The sequence below is a fragment of the Lycorma delicatula genome, chromosome 12 (assembly GCF_047948215.1).
Source record: "Lycorma delicatula isolate Av1 chromosome 12, ASM4794821v1, whole genome shotgun sequence".
NCBI lineage: Eukaryota > Metazoa > Arthropoda > Insecta > Hemiptera > Fulgoridae > Lycorma > Lycorma delicatula.
This window is the reverse complement of record NC_134466.1, coordinates 169,636-192,555: the sequence shown is the minus strand read 5'-3', so window position 1 is coordinate 192,555 and position 22,920 is coordinate 169,636. Positions and strand designations below refer to the sequence as shown.

General features: G+C 35.3%; 1 protein-coding gene across 3 annotated transcripts in view; it reads left to right on the top strand.

Moving 5' to 3' along the window:
- The window catches only part of LOC142332858 (ras-like GTP-binding protein RhoL), a 202,798-nt gene that overhangs the window by 60,357 nt on the left and 119,521 nt on the right, over nt 1-22,920 (top strand). The window lies entirely within an intron of this gene.

Genomic DNA, 22,920 nt, shown 5'->3' with positions numbered 1-22,920 from the left:
TATATAATTTATTTATCTCGTGTTTTTGCTTTATTATAGCATATATTTTTTGTTCAATTATTAAAAAGTTAGTTATTCCGCTATTTATATATTTTATGCATTTTAGTTAACCGTAAATTAGTGCGTTTGAAATCGATAGCTTAAGCCGTTATTGCTTAATGATTATTCCAAAATTTTAATTTTATTGGCCATTTTGAGGTGAATTCGCGGTCATTCGTGTATTTTTTTTAATTCTCGAACGATGGTTTATTAGAATTCGAAGTTAAAATCAAAATCGTAGGCATAAAGTCTGCACACACATACATATTAAATTCAGTAACGAATTTTCGTTGAAAATGTTTCATAAAAAACTCTTTTGCCACACAAATTCGACTAATAACAAATTGAAATTGAAATAAAGTAATGGAGACAGCTGATGGATGGAAAGATTGAAAATTATTACGTGAATTTAAATTGTGCTTGTGGAATGATAATTCTCACGATGAGGTACACACAATTTCAACTGAACATACATCTATTATTTTTTTTTTTTTAAATTTCAGATCCACCGTTTCAGAGGATGAGATGAATGATTTGTAGCTTGTGTAAAAATGCCATGTCTGACCGGGATTCGAACCCGGGATCTTCGGATGACAGGCCGAGACGCTACCACTCGAGCCACGGAGTTCGGCACATAAATTCAGTTGTAAATAGTAAAGCCCATCCGTTCGGTCTAGCGGTTAATTCGTCAAACCAAATCAACTGATTTAGAAGTGGAGAGTTCTAAGGTTCAAATCCTAGTAAAGGCAGTTACTTTTACTAGATCATGGATACCGGTGTTCTTTGGTGGTTGAGTTTCAATTAATCACACATCTCAGGAATAGTCGACCTGAGACTGTACAGGTCCACACTTCATTTAAATTCATACATACCATTCTGTTTCATCCTCTGAAGTAATACCTGATGGTGATTCCCGGAGGCTAAACAGGAAAAAAAAATTCGTGGTACTGCGTATTCCTGTAACATGTCTTGGTAACTAGCGTTGGGTAGTGGTGGGATAAACGATTCTTTCGATTCGATTCTCAGAAAGGATTCGTAAAAAAGAATCGTTCAATGATTCGTTTCCTTGCCCCACTACCAGTACTGTAAACTCTAATGCCCATGCTCTCTCTCTTCACCCATGTTTAGCGGTTTATTTCTCTTTATACTCCTGTTCGACTCAACTGTTACATACTTACCAAATGTCTTCGATTCTTCTCTTTTCAGCTCCAATTCGACTTCTTAAGAAAGATTACTCTCACTCTCTCTTTATATATATTCGAATGAATTATAAACATCGCAATTTCTACAATAATTTAACAATATTATGCCAGGAATATTATCAACGATATTATGTCTATCGCATCATTTTATCACAAACACAGGTCGCAGTGGGTCAGCCATTCCAATGCTTTGGGGGTAAGATCATGGATGTTCTGTAGGGAGCCTGTAAAAGATGTATTTGGACAAACTAAGGCAACTAAGCCGATTGTTTGCTCTTCAGCTTCACATCAGTCGCATCGTGGGCTCTTCGCAACACCCCATTGGGTCAGGCTCTTATCGCAGATATCATGATTTGTGCGGATCCTGTTAATGTTACACCACTGTCTTCTGGGAAGTGTAAATCCTACTCTGAGAGTTGGATCTGTCACAAGGTTGGAGTTAAGTGATATTCTGACCTTCCCGTATCGATGTCCATTGATCCTTTGTGTTGAGTCGTTGACCCGATTGGTGGCAGCTCCAGGTGGATGTCTGGGCCTCAGTTTCTGGTGCTGTTTGAGAAAATCTATACCGACATGAATAGATAGATTGATAGGTAGATATTGCATGAATAGAATAGATTTCTATGAATCGAATCGAATCGTAACTGAGAAAGATTTGATTTCCTATCGCCTATACAAAATCGTAAACAGAATCGCTTTCTCCCGCAAACCGATTCTCGATTCTTTCGTTCACTATAAAGAATCGAATCGAAGGACTCGTTCACAATTCTTCCCATTACTAACCAACTGTTGACTCTTTTTCTCTCTTTTTATGTGAAAAAGAGAAGAGCTGAAAAAGCCTACGGAACCACCGTAAGGTATTACTTGAGAAGATGAATGAGGGTGATATGTATGAATGAGAATGAAGTGTAGTCTTGTACAGTCTCAGGTCGACCACTGCTGACATGTGTGGTCGATTGAAACCCAACTTTTCTTTCCTGTTTAGCCTCCGGTAACTACCGTTTAGATAATACTTCAGAGGATGATATGTATGAGTGTAAATGAAGTATAGTCTAATACATTCTCAGTTCGACCGTTCCTGAGATGTGTGGTTAATTGAAACCCGACCACCAAAGAACACCGGTATTCACGATCTATTATTCAAATCCGTGTAAAAATAACTGGCTTTACTAGGACTTGAACGCTGTAACTCTCGACTTCCAAATCAGCTGATTTGGGAAGACGCGTTAACCACTAGACCAACCCGGTGGGTTGATTGAAACCCGACTACCAAAGAACATCGGTATCCACGATCTAGTATTCAAATCCGTATGAAAGTAACTACCTTTTTCTAGGATTTGAGCCGTAGAACTCTCGACTTCGAAATCAGCTGATTTGCGATGACGAGTTAACCATAGACCAGTCCGGTGAGGTACCAACTGTTTACTCGGCGAAAAAGAACGGTCCGATCACTTTATAATCGGTCAACACACACCAAACGTTAATTTTCTTTCTTATTACGTTGTGTTTGTCGAACGACATAAGGAGTTTCGCTACCTCAAATTGGACAATTATGAGGGTTAACATGATCATAACCATAAACATTGGAGACAGCTTCGTTAGAGAAGATTAATATTTATAAAAATTCATTTTTTTCATTCACTTTAGCAAAAATATCCGCGGAAAAGTTGTAAAGGCGTTGTTTATCGTCACGTTCAACTTGATGCATGGAGATTTAGGTGCTTTGTAAAATCTTCACAATCGTAGATTGTGGTATTTCCAGTTTTGAACTCGTCACGATGACTCGATTTATCAGGGCTTCTCTGAAAAGTTTCTCTTACTCGAACCACAATATCATCCTCGTTGACGGGAGAGGTCTGCTAGCACTTTTTTATTTGTATTACACTTCCTGCATCCTTCAGCTGCTGATACCAACGTTTAATAGAGATTTTATTAGGAGAATCAAGGTCGTACTCTAAACGAAAACTTCTACGAACTGTAATTACAGATCTGCTTTTATGAAACCATAGTACGCAAATTGTTTTTCCTATACGGTAGCCATTGTTCATTTTAGAATCCCCACTCCTGTGGTTACATCACCCCAGCGTGTTCATTCAAGGTCATCAGTAATTTTAGTACCTACATTAATGATTGAAAAATATCAACGCGCTCTACATTTCTTCGTTCATTTTTAATTAATCCCAAATCGTTAAGCAATTTATGTTCACTGTATTTTTTTCTTGCTTTGTAAGTTTTCTTTTTCCTATTTTGCCTCCGTACCGTTTAGATATTACTCCAGAGGATGAATGATGATGATGATATGTATGAGTGTATAGTTTCAGTTCGACCATTCCTGAGATGTGTGGTTAATTGAAACCCAACTAATAAAGAACACCGGTATCCAAGATTCAAATCCGTATAAAAATAACTGACTTTACTAGGACTTGAACGCTGCAACTCTCGACTTCCAAATCAGTTGATTTACGAAGACGCGTTCACCGCTAGACCAATCCGGTGGGTTGCTTTGTAAGCTTGTATTTGAGACTTTCTTATCGTACATTCTTTCCAGTACTTATTAAGTCTCGGTGGCATTTTTATAATTTTTTTAAAATTTGTTTTGGAGCTTCTTTATAGAAACCCTCTTTTTCCGAGATTTCTTTTAATTATTTTCTTTCCCGAATTTTTAAGACTGAAATTTCTATTTATGCTTCTTTTAAGCCTTCCTTAACTTAATTACAATTTTTTCTTTCTAGTAAAAAATGAACATTTCCTTGGCAATTCTGTTACCACTCAATGGTTTATGAAAGGCTGATCTCTCGTGAATAATTTCTTTTAATTTTTCGTATAAAATTTTGTCGGAGTGAAGTTGATATTTATGTTTTAGTACATGTTCTTTTACACGAGCAAATATTTTCTTTAAAAAAATTCCCTTTTCATTATTTTTTAACTTGTTCTAAAAGTGTAGTAATAATTTTTAAACTTTATGCGACGTACTACAAATTTTTGGACATGAAACGATTAAAATGTTCGATTATAGAGATTTAATACTTCAATTAATAATAATTTAAAATAAATTATTTTATAGTTATTAATTAAACTAATAATTAAATACTTTTATTTAATCAATGAATATAATAATTAAAAAAAAAAAAAACAAATTAGCATAAATCGTTACAGCTTATTCATAAATACGATTTACTCAAGGTTATAATATAACAATAAATAATAATAACAAATTGCAGCTACATAATGCATTACAACCATTGTATTTACGTCATCTTAGTACGCAGTATATAAATTTATAATTTAGAAAAATAAATGATAATAATATCCTTTTTATTTAATGAATGTAATTTTATCTCCAAAATGTTTTACAGTTGTAATTATTACATTTATTGCAAAACATCTACCGACAGAATTTATGAAACTTTTTACCGGAAATCTAGAAAAATTAAGTTCGATTTTATCTACCGATTGTTCCAGGAAGTATTGACCGAAATTTAAGGACTGGTTCAAGGCATCAGAGAAACAAAAAACAAGTTCATCTAAAGAAATGAACTTCTCGCTTAATTTTCTTTCTTTTCTTCTTTGGTTATTATTTTGTTTTTAGGTAGATTTCATACGTAAGCAAATTTTAAACCTTAATATTGGCAGATGAGATCGTAGAAATATTTTAGAAGCAATTTTAGGCCTCAGATTAATAGTAGAAGGATGATTAAAGAAAAACAAACCAACATACTTGGCGTTTATAGACCTAGAAAAGGCTTTCGATAACGTAGATTGGAATAAAATGTTCAGCATTTTAAAAAAAATTAGGGATCAAATACAGAGATATAAGAACAATTGCTAACATGTACAGGAACCAAACAGCAGCAGTAATAATTAAAGAACATAAGAAAGAAGCCGTAATAAGAAAGGGAGTCCGACAAGGATGTTCCCTATCTCCGTTACTTTTTAATCTTTACATGGAACTAGCAGTTAATGATGTTAAAGAACAATTTAGATTCGGAGTAACAGTACAAGGTGAAAAGATAAAGATGCTACGATTTGCTGATGATATAGTAATTCTAGCCGAGAGTAAAAAGGATTTAGAAGAAACAATGAACGGCATAGATGAAGTCCTACGCAAGAACTATCGCGTGAAAATAAACAAGAACAAAACAAAAGTAATGAAATGTAGTAGAAATAACAAAGATGGACCGCTGAATGTGAAAATAGGAGGAGAAAAGATTATGGAGGTAGAAGAATTTTGTTATTTGGGAAGTAAAATTACTAAAGATGGACGAAGCAGGAGCGATATAAAATGCCGAATAGCACAAGCTAAACGAGCCTTCAGTAAGAAATATAATTTGTTTACATCAAAAATTAGTTTGGATCTCAGGAAAAGATTTTTGAAAGTGTATGTTTGGAGTGTCGCTTTATGTGGAAGTGAAACTTGGACAATCGGAGTATCTGAGAAGAAAAGATTAGAAGCTTTTGAAATGTGGTGCTATAGGAGAATGTTAAAAATCAGACGGGTGGATAAAGTGACAAATGAGGAGGTATTGCGGCAAATAGATGAAGAAAGAAGCGTTTGGAAAAATATAGTTAAAAGAAGAGACAGACTTATAGGCCACATACTACGGCATCCTGGAATAGTCGCTTTAATATTGGAAGGACAGGTAGAAGGGAAAAATTGTGTAGGCAGGCCACGTTTGGAATATGTAAAACAAATTGTTAGGGATGTAGGATGTAGAGGGTATACTGAAATGAAACGACTAGCACTAGATAGGAATTCTTGGAGAGCTGCATCAAACCAGTCAAATGACTGAAGACAAAAAAAAAAAAAAAGAAATATTTTGAAGAAAAAAAACTACCTTGGCTCCAATAGGTTGTAAAGTAAAACGTTTTTTTTAAATTCGTTGAAAAATGGTAGCTATCGATTGGCAGTAATGCCATTTTAATGTAATTCCAACTTAAAAAAAAATTGAAGTTTTTCGAGCGGAAAAAAAATCGATATTTTGGTCAATTTTTCGCATATTTTCAATTGTTTTGCAATACGCGCATTATTTGCACCGGTTAGTACAATTCTTAAAGAAAATTTTAAATTCCGGATTGGTCACGTAAGTGCATTACAGTATCAGTTATTCGAATTTTAAGAAAACCTCTTTTTTTCGAAAAACTCGATTTTTGCAAAAATCTATTGAATATTTTGCAAAAATAAAAAAAAGGTTCTTATTCTACTCGCCAAGAACTGTGTATTCTGGAAGGTACGTCAAAAAATCTTTTTCCATTTTAAAGATATTAATCATTGAAAAAAAAGTTATTTTTAGCGGTTTTTTTTAAAAAAATAATTATTTTATTTGTCCATCAATTGACATCGGACAGAGCGTAAAACCTGTACTTCAAAAAGTTCTACAACTTTTAATTAAAACCTTTGTTTGTAAAACGTCTAGTTTTTCTTTAAAACGAAAAAAACTTTTTTTCTACAACTTCGGACGCCATTTTGAAAATTTTTCCTATTTTTTTTTATATGTATTGGTTTGCTTGGCATTTCTCCCACCATCACCACCCCATTCGGTCGCCCAAAAGCATAAGACCTAATGTCTGTGTCTCAAATAGCTACTGAGTTTCGAGCAGTTTTTTTTTTCCCTACTCTCCCCGACCGGATATCCAATTAAGTATACTCAGTCGGGGAGAGTGTCCTTTTAATCTCAAAGGAGGCGTCCCCCACCCGCCGGCTATACGTCCGGCACGGCAGGTTGGCCTCCCCGGTCTCGGATCTTTTGTTTTACATTGCCTGCCTCTAATTTCCCGCTTTAGAGCCAAGGTCCGGCTATGCCGTCCCCCAGCGCCTCAGCAGGGAACCGGGACTCGGTCTTTACGCCTTTGGCCTCTAATCGACAGCGCCGACCCCACAAAGAGCCTAGGCTCCCGCAGGGACGACCCCGCCGACCGGGACTTGGTCTTTTATTTTAACCCAAACTCAAACTTCCCTGGAGTTCACCCCCTTGTCAGGTACCCGCACACCAAGGGGTACAGGCCCTCCATGGAGTGACTGTCCGCCCTACCCTACTGTTTGTACTCCCATTCTTCTGTCTTCATCCTCTTTGGCCCGCAGGACCTCCCCGGCGAACCTGCGGAACCATTCCCAGTTCTCATTGTTGTACCCCAACCGGTTTATGAGATTTTCTGGTGTAAGACCATTAATTACTATTTGACCTCTGTTAACGGCCCATCTTGGACATATGAACAACGTATGTTCGGCATCGTCGTTCTCTGGACAATAGATGCACTGCGGGGTGGCTCTCTTCCCGATCCTATACAGATACTGACCGAAAGAGCCGTGCCCCGTCAGTAATTGTGTCATGTAAAAATTGACATCTCCGAGTCTATTGTTATTCCAGGTTTTAATATTAGGGATGTTTCGAGCAGTTTAGCGACCAGTATCCTAACATAGCTCCTAGAGCTTACTTAACAGCGTGAGCGGACTAAGCGTGGTGTCACACACCATCGACATAAGTGTCCCAACCACTCACTTGTCATATATTTGCTATAATGGGTAGGCACACCCTGTCAACTACTAAAAATATATATAAATTTTTTTTTGTCTTCAGTCATTTGACTGGTTTGATGCAACTCTCCAAGATTCCCTATCTAGTGCTAGTCGTTTCATTTCAGTATAGCCTCTACATCCTACATCCCTAACAATTTGTTTTACATATTCCAAACATGGCCTGCCTACACAATTTTTTCCTTCTACCTGTCCCTCCAATATTAAAGCGACTATTCCAGGATGCCTTAGTATGTGGCCTATAAGTCTGTCTCTTCTTTTAACTATATTTTTTCCAAACGCTCCTTTCTTCATCTATTTGCCGCAATACCTCCTCATTTGTCACTTTATCCACCCATCTGATTTTTAACATTCTCCTATAGCACCACATTTCAAAACTAATCTTTTCTTCTCATAAAAATATATATGACTTCCATAATAAAATTTATTTCGTCTAGGCAGCAATTCTCTGCCTAGGGTGCTGAATGCCAGCAAGTACCAGTCCACCATTTTATAGCGCTTGCACCCATAATAGGTGGTCACCCATTCTCGGGGTTAGCTTCCTACGGCAATGCAGTAAGAGTCTTTCCCTTAAGTAAACTACGGATGCCGGTTGAACAAAGCAACCGCATCTAGGAACTCCCACACGTCCCGACTCGCCGCTTGTGAGTGGCCAATTTTTCCCTTGACCTCCAAGTTCTATGGTGACCCGGTCTCTGTCCCCCCCCCCCACCAAAAGAGCAGGGCAGTCAAACACAGGTATTCATATGACTGGACTTCCACGCAGACGTACAGCTGCCAGGTCATGTATTTTTACATGTATTATCTAATGGAAGTTAATTTTGGCAAAAAAACGAGGTATGCTTTGGATACTAATTGTTCCACCCGTCCTATAAAGTCTATATCTCTCGCACGTAATGTGCACAGCTACACGCCGCCCGTTATAACAGTAGTTACACACAGCTTGTTTGTTCAGCGCTGACGGATAGAAATTGAATACACTGTAGCAGCAGTTTGTGTTGGGGGTAAACGACTTGTCAGTTGAGATCAGTGCTCCGAGCATAAAATATCGTGTGTTTACGCCGTTTCTGAAAACATTATACACATTCTTTATAATCATTAACTGGATTTAATACTTAAATAACCTACCTTTGTACGCAACTGTTATTTATTAATAAATTTATAATTAATGTTGGTATCCTTAAAGAAAAATTATTTTTTTTACTTAACTTTATTTAAATTGTTAACCAACATACTTGGCGTTTATAGACCTAGAAAAGGCATTCGATAACGTAGACTGGAATAAAATGTTCAGCATTTTAAAAAAATTAGGGTTCAAATACAGAGATAGAAGAACAATTGCTAACATGTACAGGAACCAAACAGCAACAGTAGCAATTGAAGAACATAAGAAAGAAGCCATAATAAGAAAGGGAGTCTGACAAGGATGTTCTCTATCTCCGTTACTTTTTAATCTTTACATGGAACTAGCAGTTAATGATGTTAAAGAACAATTTAGATTCGGAGTAACAGTACAAGGTGAAAAGATAAAGATGCTACGATTTGCTGATGATATAGTAATTCTAGCCGAGAATAAAAAGGATTTAGAAGAAACAATGAACGGCATAGATGAAGTCCTACGCAAGAAATATCGCGTGAAAATAAACAAGAACAAAACAAAAGTAATGAAATGTAGTAGAAATAACGAAGATGGACCGCTGAATGTGAAAATAGGAGGAGAAAAGATTATGGAGGTAGAAGAATTTTGTTATTTGGGAAGAAGAATTACTAAAGATGGACGAAGCAGGAGCGATATAAAATGCCGAATAGCACAAGCTAAACGAGCCTTCAGTAAGAAATATAAGTTGTTTACATCAAAAATTAATTTAAATGTCAGGAAAAGATTTTTGAAAGTGTATGTTTGGAGTGTCGCTTTATATGGAAGTGAAACTTGGACGATCGGAGTATCTGAGAAGAAAAGGTTAGAAGCTTTTGAAATGTGGTGCTATAGGAGAATGTTAAAAATCAGATGGGTGGATAAAGTGACAAATGAGGAGGTATTGCGGCAAATAGATGAAGAAAGAAGCATTTGGAAAAATATAGTTAAAAGAAGAGACAGACTTATAGGCCACATACTAAGGCATCCTGGAATAGTCGCTTTAATTTTGGAAGGACAGGTAGAAGGGAAAAATTGTGTAGGCAGGCCACGTTTGGAATATGTAAAACAAATTGTTAGGGATGTAGGATGTAGAGGGTATACTGAAATGAAACGACTAGCACTAGATAGGGAATCTTGGAGAGCTGCATCAAACCAGTCAAATGACTGAAGACAAAAAAAAATTTTAATTGTTAATAAATTTAATTTATATTAGAGTAAACATAAACCAATAATGTCGATAAAAACAGGTAAAGTCATCATCAAAATCTGGGGACTCGAGCCTGAACACGGACTTGCAAAAAATTTAAAAGAAATTCAAATTCGTGTTTGTGAAGCGACAGGTCTGTCCCTTAGATTCCTTCAGCGCATTTAAAGCAACAAGAACAGCACGGAGTGGAAGCGAATTCAGTATTCCTGGAAAAAAAAAAAAGACCAAGGAAGAAGTTGAAAATTTGACACGGATAATTTCAACAAAAGGTGTTATTCGGAGGACGGTGAATACGTTTCATTTACTGCATGGAAATCGTCCCGTCTCTGAGGAAATGTTTATCGTTAATGAAGAAGTAATGTTTGACGGAGTCATCCGGGCTCTTCATGTAGTCATAAAGAATTTAGGCTTCCGGTGGAAAAAATCTAAAAACGAGAAATATTTTGATCGAGAATGATGATATATGAGATACAAGGTAGCATTATTTGCGCCATTAATGCGGTGCAGAGAAAAAAATCATCCATTTATACGCGTAGATGAAACCTTTTTTTTTTAAATATATTTTAGCCTCTAGGAATCACCGTCAGGTATTACTTCAGAGAATGATATGTATAAGTGTAAATGAAGTGTAATCTTGTACAGTCTCAGGTTGACCGTTCCTGAGATTTGTGGTTAATTAAAACCCAATTTTATTTAAACAATTTTCTTGTACGACTTAACGTTTTGGAGGTGTAGCTTGTGAAAGTGTGAAAATTTTGTGAATCGGGCACGCGTTCGAAACCGGTCTAGTCGCTGAACAATGCCGATCTCCCCGGCTAAATAACTATAGGACCGCTGCGATGCCATTGTAACGCTATAACTCTGGAATGCTAAGTCGTACAAGAAAATTTTTTGAATAAAAGTTGTCTTTTTTTGTTGAGATTAACAACTTTTCCAAACGCAATACAAACGAAAAATAATTTTTTCCTCCGGTGAAAAAAAAACCCGAAAAACACGTTTTTTTACAACTTCAGCGCCACCTAGTATTTCAATTTCAAATTATACGGCATAACTTCAAAGACATTAATTGTAGAGGAGAATATCCTCTACATTTTTTGTTTGAAAAACTTTTCTCTAAAATGCATACATTCCGAGAAAAACGCAAAACATTTTGAGTTTTTCAAAACTCTATGGGAGGGAATGTTAAAAATCTGGAATGATTTTGGAATTACGTTAAGTCGTTGGTGTTTTAATAATTTTTTACATTATTATTAGTATCATGATCATAATATTTTGTAATGTTTTTTTTTTTTTTATATATAGACAAATTAGATTCTATTGACACCAAATGAGTTAAGATTTACGAGGTGATTTATAGAGAATGTTTTGTTTAATATATTTGATATGCGTATAGTACAGCATCATTAATTGTGTACGTTGAACGTGTGATAATGATTCCTTGAAATAGAAATAATCATGAACGTCACCATCCACGACCGTATATCTAAATATAGAATTGAAACTATGCACAGTAAAGACACGTTTTGTTTACTGAAGTAGATATATGTTTAGCTACTGAAGTGTAATTTATTAGGGAAATAAGGAAGTTTTGGCGAAGTCGAAATTATTGATCCTGGTGTTTTTAACTACGATTGTAACGGCGAAATTTTTTATAAATTATTTTAAAAAATTTCGCTCGATTTTTCACTTTAAAGATCAAATAATTCTTTATAGTAAAACTTAATAAATACAGGATCATTCGCGGGAACCGATGTTTTTAAAATAATCATAAAAAATTGTATATTTACTTTAAAAAAGTTTTATTGGTACTGAAACACTTGTTAAATCAAAGCATTTGTTACTTACTCATGTCCGGCAAGTGATGTCCATTTTGGGAAATACATTGTTGTAGCCTTTCACGGTAACTGACAGTATTTCTACATCGATCTGGGTGACGTGATGACGAATTGCGATCTTTAGGTCCTCCAATGTACGCGGTTTATTGCTATATACACGCGATTTCAGAAACACCCGCAGAACAAAATCACAACTACTCAAATCGGGGGACTGAGGGGGCCAAGGAATGTCGCCGAATCTGGAAACGATCCGTCCCGGAAACAAGTTACGGAGAACAGCCATCGTTGCCCTCGCTCTGTGCGCTGTAGCTCCATCCTGTTGGAATAACACATTTAGAAAATCGATTCCCCGGTTTCGTAACTCAGGGGTGAAAAACGTATTCAACTCGCAACGAAACGATCGGCTGTTACAGTTACGGCAGCGTCATTTTCTTCAAAAAAAAAATACGGTCCGATAACACCGACCTTTCCTATTGCACACCAGACAGTCACCTTTGGGCTACGAAGTGGTCTCTCGTGAAGCCGATGCGGGTTTCTTTCTGCCCGATACCGGCAATTCTGTTTGTTGACGAAGCCATTCGGATGAAAACGGGCTTCGTCACTCATTAACGATAACAAATTTTCTTTCATTTTCTTCAAAAACGGTAAGCGTTTGTCGACAAAATTGTAATCGCTGCGTGAAATATTACTCGTTTAATTGCTGCACGACGGCTATCGTGTAAGGATGGAAATGCAGGTCTGTATGCAGAATTCGTCTTACCGTACTTGTGCTCGTTTGAAGCGCTGCTGAATGCCTCTGAATAGAGCAGCGTGGGCTTCTGACAAGGGCTTCCCTTACTCGTTCGATGTTCTCCGGAGTGCTAGCGGTTCGTCGGGGACCCGGTGGTTTTTTCTTCAATATTGAACCGCTTGTTCGAAGGTTGTTTACCCGTCGCAATATTGTGTTACGAGAAGGGACGCTTGCATTACGATGGATATTAAACTGACGGCGGACTCTCCCTGAACAGCAGTTACGGATTCGTCATTTCGCACAAAACTGTCATACGCGTACAGGCTTGGTCTAGCGTCCACGGCTCCATCTCAACGACTAAAATGTAAATGCTATGAACAAAGGAAACGTCAGACACCAGCCACGTGCCCCTCTCACCACGAACGCCCGAGTACAACCCACTTCAAAAACATCCGGGTATAAATTACCGAATAAAATTAGTTAATCTTAGATGAGAAATTGAACTTCATCGGACTTTGAATGAAGGATCAAAGCTATCCGACGGACGGACAATATTACATGAGTAACTCAACTAACCTTGAAATAAATGTCGTAAACCTTATGAGCCTGAAGTAATTTTTAAGTGTTTTATTTATAAGTAAGGTAAAAAAATAAGTGTGATACAAACGATATTAAGAATAATTAATCGGCATAAAATATCGTAAAACGTAAAAAAAGAATTACCAAATATTTATTTAAAACGTTTTTCAATATACAACATTATTAAAGAAATTATTATAAAATTAGAATTTAAAAATTAAATAAAATGTTCTTCCCTTTAATTTTTTAAATACAGGATGTCCCATATAAAACGCAACCCAACCTTATATTGGTAGGTATTGAAATAATAAAAAGGTAAATGTAAATGTAATTTTTATTATTACCATCCATTACCTTACATTTAGAGTAAATGTTGGAAGTGGCCGCCATCTTTTTGAATACAAGCTTCAATTCTTTTTACAGCGTTTCTTGCAACTTTTTTCAAAGTTTGTGGCCGGATATTTAATTCAGCTTGTTCAATATCGACTTTCAATCGTTCAAGTGTTCGCGGTTTGTCGCTGTAGGCTTTTTCTTTAAGGTAACCCCGTAGAAAAAATCCGCCGTAGTCAAATCTGGAGATCTTGGTGGCCACAAGTCTCGACCGATAACACGATTACCAAAGAATTCCTCGACGAAATCAGAAGTTAAACCTGTCTAGTGCGATGTCGCACCGTCATGTTGTAGCCGGGCAGTGTCTGTCTTCCTCTTCTAACAGTGCGATGAACCGAAATAAAATATCCTGATACCGTTCTGCATTAATGGTGTACTCGAAAAAAAATAGGACCGATTATTTTCTTCCGCGATATCGCGCAGCACACGCTCGACTTCTGCGGGTGTAATTGTTTTTCGTGATAAACGTGGGGATTTTCAGCGCTCCAAATTCTACTGTTTTGGCTGTTTACGTAGCCATCCGAATGAAACCGTGCTTCATCTGTGAAAAATAATGAATCCATAACGTTAATTCCCTCACGCAGAAATCGACGGAACCGTCGACAATATTGTAGCCGTTTTTCTTTGTCGGGCTGAAGAAGTCGATGAACCGTTTGAACGCGATAAGGTCGTAATTGTAATCGTTTGGTCGCCCGATGAACGGTCGATTTAGACAAATTAATTTCAGCAGACAAACGTCTGATCGATTTATTTGGCGAGGCGAGTAATCGGTCTTTGATTTCAGCGGCCGTATCTGTATTCAACACCGACGCAGATCTTTTGTGTTCCTTGTTATTAACAGAACCGGTCTCTCTAAATTTCACGACTAACCTTAATACTGATGTTTTGTTAGGAGCCGGTTTATCTGGGTACTTATGGCGAAACAAATCTTGCACTGCAACCGCTGATTTCGTACTGAAGTACGACTCGACAATCAAAACACGTTCATCTAGCGAAAACACCATCTTTCTCTAGCAATAGACTGAACGTTATGATCGCATTGTTGTTACAATCGGTAGTGTTCTACTGCGTCGCCGCGATGTTCAGATGTTGGACGAGTCTATTTCAGTAACGAGTAGGGGAGTAAGCTTGACTTTTGAAATTTCATGGATGATTGATTGCGTTTTATATGGAACACTTTGTATTTTTTAACATTACCTCTATATATCTTTTTTCTCTTTAATTTTTAAATCCTCGATACCAGTTTACACCCAGTATATTTTAACAATAATTTTAATATTTAAATCACCGCTCTCTGAGCTTTGATTAAAACAATTTTTATGAATGATTAAAAGTTATTTAATTTTTTTTTTTTTTTAATCTTTCTATATTTTTCATAATTTATTAATTTTTATTAGTCTTATAATGATGACTGAATACATTAAAAATGTTTTAAGTAAATTATTTGAACTTTAATTTTTTAGTAATTCATTATTTATTTTGTGTGTGCGCGCGCGTGTAAGTGAAAATTGATTCAAGTTAATTATTAAAAAAAAAATTAAAAGATTTAAAAAAATAGACTAAAAGAGTGTAGATATTTCATAACTTTAAGAACTTACGAAATTTGATAATAAGAAATAATGTATATATTTTTAAAATTTATGGATTATTTTTTTCACAATTATTAATCTTAACGCGATAAAACAAGTGTTAATTGACTATTAACATGTATTCAGCTCATTATGATTAATTTCAAGCAATAATTTATACGAACAATAAACATTAAACAAAACCGGCAAAGATAGCAAACTTAATACTTTGTTCGACAAATTTTTTATTGTTGAAAAATTAAGTTTTTATATTGCGATCAGCGTGATACCTCTTGTTTGTAGCAGTGAGATTTTACTGCAGCATGTGCGATTGTGTTAGTGAAGTAATTTATTTATCGGGTTACTCAATTTGTTAGTCCCCACCAGAATTTATGTAATGCCCACCTAGTGCTACCCATCGGGTTGGTCTAGTGATTAACGCGTCTTCCCAAATCAGCTGATTTGGAAAGTCGAGAGTTACAGCGTTCAAGTCCTAGTAAAGCCGGTTATTTTTACACGGATTTGAATACTAGATCGTGGATACCGGTGTTTTTTGGTGGTTGGGTTTCAATTAACCACACATCTCAGGAACGGTCGAACCGAGAATGTATAAGACTATACTTCATTTACACTAGTAGTTACCGTATAGTTACCGGAGGCTAAACAGGAAAACATGGGTCGTTCAGGTCCTATTTATGTGCGAGACTAAGGGTAGATAACAACAACTGTCCTTACTGTGGGGCTTATGATTCCCCTGAACATGTAGTATTTGAATGTAACCGTTGGACTGAAAGCAGGCAATCCTGTGTAAGACGTATAGGGCCATTATCTACGGAGAATGTGGAGGATAAAATGCTACTTAACGAGGTTAACTTTAATATGATCTCGTCGTTTATAACCGCAGTTATAAAGAAGAAAGATGAGGAAGCTCGTCAAGAAGAAACCGCTCGCTGATGACGGCTTGTCGTAGGTGGAATTTCCACCTACGAAATAAAAGAGCTAACCGGTGAACTGACCTGCCACGTGCCGGACATACAGCCGGCGGGCGGGGAGGCGAGCTAGAGTAAAGGACACTCCTCTGGCGCGAGTCAAACTTGATTGTAGATCCGTTCCAGAGGAGTAGGTGGAATATAAAAAAAAAAAAAAACCAGGAAAAAGAGAGGGGGGGCTGGTCTATTGGTTTACTCGTAAACGCAGATCGGCTGATTTCGAAGTCGAGAGTTTTAAGTTTCGAATTCTAGTAAAGGCTAGTTAAGTTAATTTTATACGGATTTGAATGCTAGATCGTAGATGGTGTTCTTTAGTGGTTGAGATTCAATTGACCACACATTTCAGGAACGATCGATCTGAGACTGTACAAGACTACACTTCATTTACATTCGTATATATCCTCTGAAGTAATAATATTTTACGGTGTTCTGGAGGCTAAACAGGAAAAAGTATTTATATAATATTTATATAGTATTTTTGTCAACAATTATATGTATTTTTAAATATAGCTGCTTTGTAATACATTTGTCACGTAAATATCTCGATTTACTCGGCGCCAAATGAATACATCAAACATATATTAGATCATAAATCATACGTAAAACATCAAAACATATAATTTGTATACGTAACTTTTGAGACATTCTATTACATCGTCACGCGGTTTGCTTACAACAGGATATCTCTAAAGTGAATTGAGTATAAATTTCTATAATTAATTTTTAATACAATTGTAAGTATTTATATTGTTCAACTTTTACGGATTAGAAAAATAAATAGTTTTTAGTCCTATGAAGTTAATAATATTTATTAAGTAAAATTAAATAAAAAATGTTAATTGTGAATTTTATTGTTTATATAAATAGATATATTTATTATCTAAAATTGTAAAAGTTTCATAATTAACTGATCGAAGATATTTATAATTATTAATTTAATGTTAACAAAGTAAAAAAATAATGGAAATCCGGAGTTTACTCCTTTTATCTCGTACTTACGAGTAAATATACTTTTACTTAGGGTAGGGCGCCATACCCACCGGGTTGGTCTAGTGGTATACGCGTCTTCCCAAATCAGCTGATTTGGAAGTCGAGAGTTCCAGCGTTCAAGTCCTAGTAAAGCCAGATATTTTTACACGGATTTGAATACTAGATCGTGGATACCGGTGTTCTTTAGTGGTTGAGATTCAATTGACCACACATTTCAGGAACGATCGACCTGAGACTGTACAAGACTACACTTCATTTACATTCGTATATATCCTCTGAAGTAATAATATTTTACGGTGTTCTGGAGGCTAAACAGGAAAAAGTATTTATATAATATTTATATAGTATTTTTGTCAACAATTATATGTATTTTTAAATATAGCTGCTTTGTAATACATTTGTCACGTAAATACCTCGATTTACTCGGCGCCAAATGAAAACATCAAACATATATTAGATCATAAATCATACGTAAAACATCAAAACATATAATTTGTATACGTAACTTTTGAGACATTCTATTACATCGTCACGCGGTTTGCTTACAACAGGATATCTCTAAAGTGAATTGAGTATAAATTTCTATAATTAATTTTTAATACAATTGTAAGTATTTATATTGTTCAACTTTTACGGATTAGAAAAATAAATAGTTTTTAGTCCTATGAAGTTAATAATATTTATTAAGTAAAATTAAATAAAAAATGTTAATTGTGAATTTTATTGTTTATATAAATAGATATATTTATTATCTAAAATTGTAAAAGTTTCATAATTAACTGATCGAAGATATTTATAATTATTAATTTAATGTTAATAAAGTAAAAAAATAATGGAAATCCGGAGTTTACTCCTTTTATCTCGTACTTACGAGTAAATATACTTTTACTTAGGGTAGGGCGCCATACCCACCGGGTTGGTCTAGTGGTATACGCGTCTTCCCAAATCAGCTGATTTGGAAGTCGAGAGTTCCAGCGTTCAAGTCCTAGTAAAGCCAGATATTTTTACACGGATTTGAATACTAGATCGTGGATACCGGTGTTCTTTAGTGGTTGAGATTCAATTGACCACACATTTCAGGAACGATCGACCTGAGACTGTACAAGACTACACTTCATTTACATTCGTATATATCCTCTGAAGTAATAATATTTTACGGTGTTCTGGAGGCTAAACAGGAAAAAGTATTTATATAATATTTATATAGTATTTTTGTCAACAATTATATGTATTTTTAAATATAGCTGCTTTGTAATACATTTGTCACGTAAATACCTCGATTTACTCGGCGCCAAATGAAAACATCAAACATATATTAGATCATAAATCATACGTAAAACATCAAAACATATAATTTGTATACGTAACTTTTGAGACATTCTATTACATCGTCACGCGGTTTGCTTACAACAGGATATCTCTAAAGTGAATTGAGTATAAATTTCTATAATTAATTTTTAATACAATTGTAAGTATTTATATTGTTCAACTTTTACGGATTAGAAAAATAAATAGTTTTTAGTCCTATGAAGTTAATAATATTTATTAAGTAAAATTAAATAAAAAATGTTAATTGTGAATTTTATTGTTTATATAAATAGATATATTTATTATCTAAAATTGTAAAAGTTTCATAATTAACTGATCGAAGATATTTATAATTATTAATTTAATGTTAATAAAGTAAAAAAATAATGGAAATCCGGAGTTTACTCCTTTTATCTCGTACTTACGAGTAAATATACTTTTACTTAGGGTAGGGCGCCATACCCACCGGGTTGGTCTAGTGGTATACGCGTCTTCCCAAATCAGCTGATTTGGAAGTCGAGAGTTCCAGCGTTCAAGTCCTAGTAAAGCCAGATATTTTTACACGGATTTGAATACTAGATCGTGGATACCGGTGTTCTTTGGTGGTCGGGTTTCAATTAACCACACATCTCAGGAATAGTCGAACTGAGAATGTACAAGACTACACTTCATTTACACTCATACATATCATCCTCTGAAGAATTATCTAAACGGTAGTTACCGGAGGCTAAACAGGAAAAAGAAAGAAAAGGGTAGGGCGCCATGGAATAATTTTTATTGATAAATAGCGCCGCCACTCGGAAAGGTTTGGGAATCACTGATCAGGGCCATTGATTCTCAAAATTTTTTCCCCACCGCCCACACTTTGAGAATCAAAAATTTTGTAGCACCCCAAAAATTTTAAAACTATTATCTGTTAAAAACAATAATTGCAAATGCTGTTTTTAAGATGTGCTTTTAAAAATTATTGCAATTATTGTTTTTAAACGTGGCGTATCTTATTTCTGAGTTAAAACTTACATTTTAGTTTAAAATATCAGGAAAACATAATTTTTCCCGTTTTTTTAATAATTCATCGGTTTGCTAGACTGCTTTTTTCTTTTTTCTGTTTAAGCTTCGGAAAATTACCATTCAAGTATTACTTTAGAGGATATGTATGAATGTAAATGAAGTGTAGTCTTGTACAATCTCAGTTCGACCGTTCCTGAGATGTGTGGTTAATTGAAACCCGACCACCAAAGAACACCGGTATCCACGATCCTAGACCTTTTACCGTCCCCTCCTAAAGCCTACTAGCGCTCTTAAGCGGGCGTTATCGCCCACTTTGAGAACGAAAGAACGAATGGTCCAGATTAACTAGTTTGGCTTTAAAACGTAAAGATTAGCATAAAACTCGTTACCCCAGTTATGACATGTGTTTACATATATATATATATATATACACACACACACACACACACACACACACACACACACACACACACACACAATAAAAGATAATATTGTTTGAATAAAGACTCTGAGTTTACAAAAGATATTGTTAATTTTTCTGGTTTTATTCAATGATGATTTTATGTTTGTGATTCGATTAAACGTTTTAAAAATAACTAATTTTGTGTTCAATTTAATATCTTTTGACATAGATTTGATAAGCAAACACGGTTGTTATACTTTGTACTAAATAGGATACTGTATATTTTTAATTTTTGCTAGTCGACAAGAAAAAGTCATCAGTTGACGCTGGTTATGTCAATGACGTAAATGTATAATTTACATGCTGCGTTTCTTGTGTCTCATTGACGAAATTAGACAAACTTTTTTAACTTTTTTTTGTTTTTCTTGGTTTATATAAAATGTATCCTCGTGGGACTGCAATTAAGTACAACATCTTGTTAATACATTTATAGTTTTTTTTTATGTCTGCTTTTAAAAGATAAATTAAACTTCAGTATAACATATAAATCTTACGAAATTTTATACGGCGTGTTCCCTAAGTTTTTATCAATCTTCTATATATATAAAAATCAATGTCTGTTCCAACTTAATTCGAGATCTACAGGACAGATTTGTCTAAAATTTTGCACACCTACACTGCGAAGCCCTGCGGTGAACCTCGGCTAATTTTTTTGGATCTCCGATATAACGAAATTTAAAACACTTTATTTCTTCTTTAAAGCTTATTTAATTTTCAAGAAAAATTTAATTTTTAGCTAACATTTTTTTGAATCGATTAATATTGAAAAGGGCTGAGTTTTTAACGTACAGTTATTCCTAAGTTTCAATTGATTTAGCGCACATGCATATGTAATTTTTACGATTCATTCATTTACAATTTTTTACGGCTGTTTAAAAACATAAATAAATAGCCGCTTTTGTTTATAATGTGTGTGTTACTAATTTAAAGTGTGTAAAGTATTTAACTGCAATCTTTTAAATTCTGTGATCTTTTTTCAAAACATCATACCGTCCCTAAAACACATTCTTCGATCGGGAGAAATACAAAAAAAGCACGTATGATGAAAACTGTTCGTGCGGCAGAGACTGAAGACGAAAGACGGTCAAGATTGGAAAGCGACCAAATATACACAGCCCAATTCCGTTCGACTGAAACAACTGAGCGACGGGAAATACGTTTAGAAAGCGACCGAATACGCACAGATCAATCCCGCTCGATTGCAACAACTGACCAAGGGGAAATGCGATTAGAAGGCATCCGAATTTGCGCAGCTAAAGCCCGATTAACAGAAACAATGGCAGAACGAGAGGAGCGACTACGATTGACACCATCACGAACTGCTCAATCTAGGCGGGCATCAGGCATTGAATTGAAAGAATGCGCCTGTCATTACGATGCCGACTATGATTATTCCGCTCATTCAAGTGTCGCAATTGGAAAAATGGACAAAAGGTGCCCATATTGTTCTGCACTTACATTCAAAAACGAATCACAAGGAATCTGCCGCGCAAGCGGAAAAGTTAAATTGCCCGACATTGGTTTGCCGCCTGAGCCTCTATTGTCGCTTCTATTAGGAACCACAAGCGAGTCAAGGAACATTTTTAAGAAACATTTGCAAATACAATTCATGTTTTCAAATGACGTCATTCGGAGCAGAAGCTACTGTCCTCGAAAATTAGTAGCCCAAATTCAAAGTGCAGGGACAAATTTACTATAAAACCGTTTAAATTGAGTACCAAAGTTTTCAGTTACAAAATTTAGGTTGAAAATTTATTACAAAGGATAGCCGAGTAAAAATTAACCCTAACTAAGAAAAGTATTGTATTTATTTAAAAGTGATTCATGTAAAAAAGTTGAAGTTATTTTTCCAGACTGTATGCAAACATTAGAAGGTAGGGTGTTGAGGGGGATTTCCCCCTCAGTTAAAAAAAATTAAAAATCACGTTGTTTTTTTCCAAATTATTTACCGAAACTTTTTTCACAGTTGTTATATGGGAGTTACTTTTGGGGGGGGGGGGGTTGTTATGGGGGGGGGAGTGGTGAAAACGTCTTCCCAAATCAGCTGATTTGGAAGTCGAGAGTTCCAGCGTTCAAGTCCTAGTAAAGCCAGTTATTTTTACACGGATTTGAATACTAGATCGTGGATACCGGTGTTCTTTGGTGAATTAACCACACATCTCAGGAACGGTCGAACTGAGAATGTACAAGACTACACTTCATTTACACTCATACATATCATCCTCTGAAGAATTATCTAAACGGTAGTTACCGGAGGCTAAACATGAAAAAGAAAAGGGTGTCGGTAAATTAAAAAAATGGAGTAAGGTTGATAATGTAAAAAATTTTCCAGTTGAAAAAAGAACTTTGGAATCCTGAAAAACCAATCCGCCGAGCGACGCGAGGCCTGACTGGGGTCCGGCGAAGCCGGGCCGAGCGGCTAGTTCTAAATAAAATTTAATCGTAGTGGCTTTTTGAAATTGATGATCAACAGCACCATTCCGTTTTATTTTGGAGGCCGTACTGATCGGACGGGAAAGGTAATTCATATATTTAAAAAATGGGAGCGGTACCCGTGATTTATTTTATTCTAATTCGTCTTGATTAGATAAAAATACTGATTTTAAAAAAATCAACATTCTATTTATTTTAATCAAAATTTAGGTTTTTTAAAAAATTATATATTGATCAACGTGGCTTTAAATTTTATTACCATAAAAGAGGTTTAATTTAAAAATAATTAAATAATTTTATTTTTTATTTGTTTTCAGAATAAATTATAAACAAATTTACATTAAATTATTTAAAATTTCTTTGTACTTTCTCTTGTATAGCGATATACAGGGTGATTCAGGAGGATATGGCAATACTTTGACAACTCATTCTAGAGGAGAAAATAAAAAAAAAAAGTTCATATAAATATGGGTCGAAAAACGCTTCGTTAGTGAGTTATACCGGTG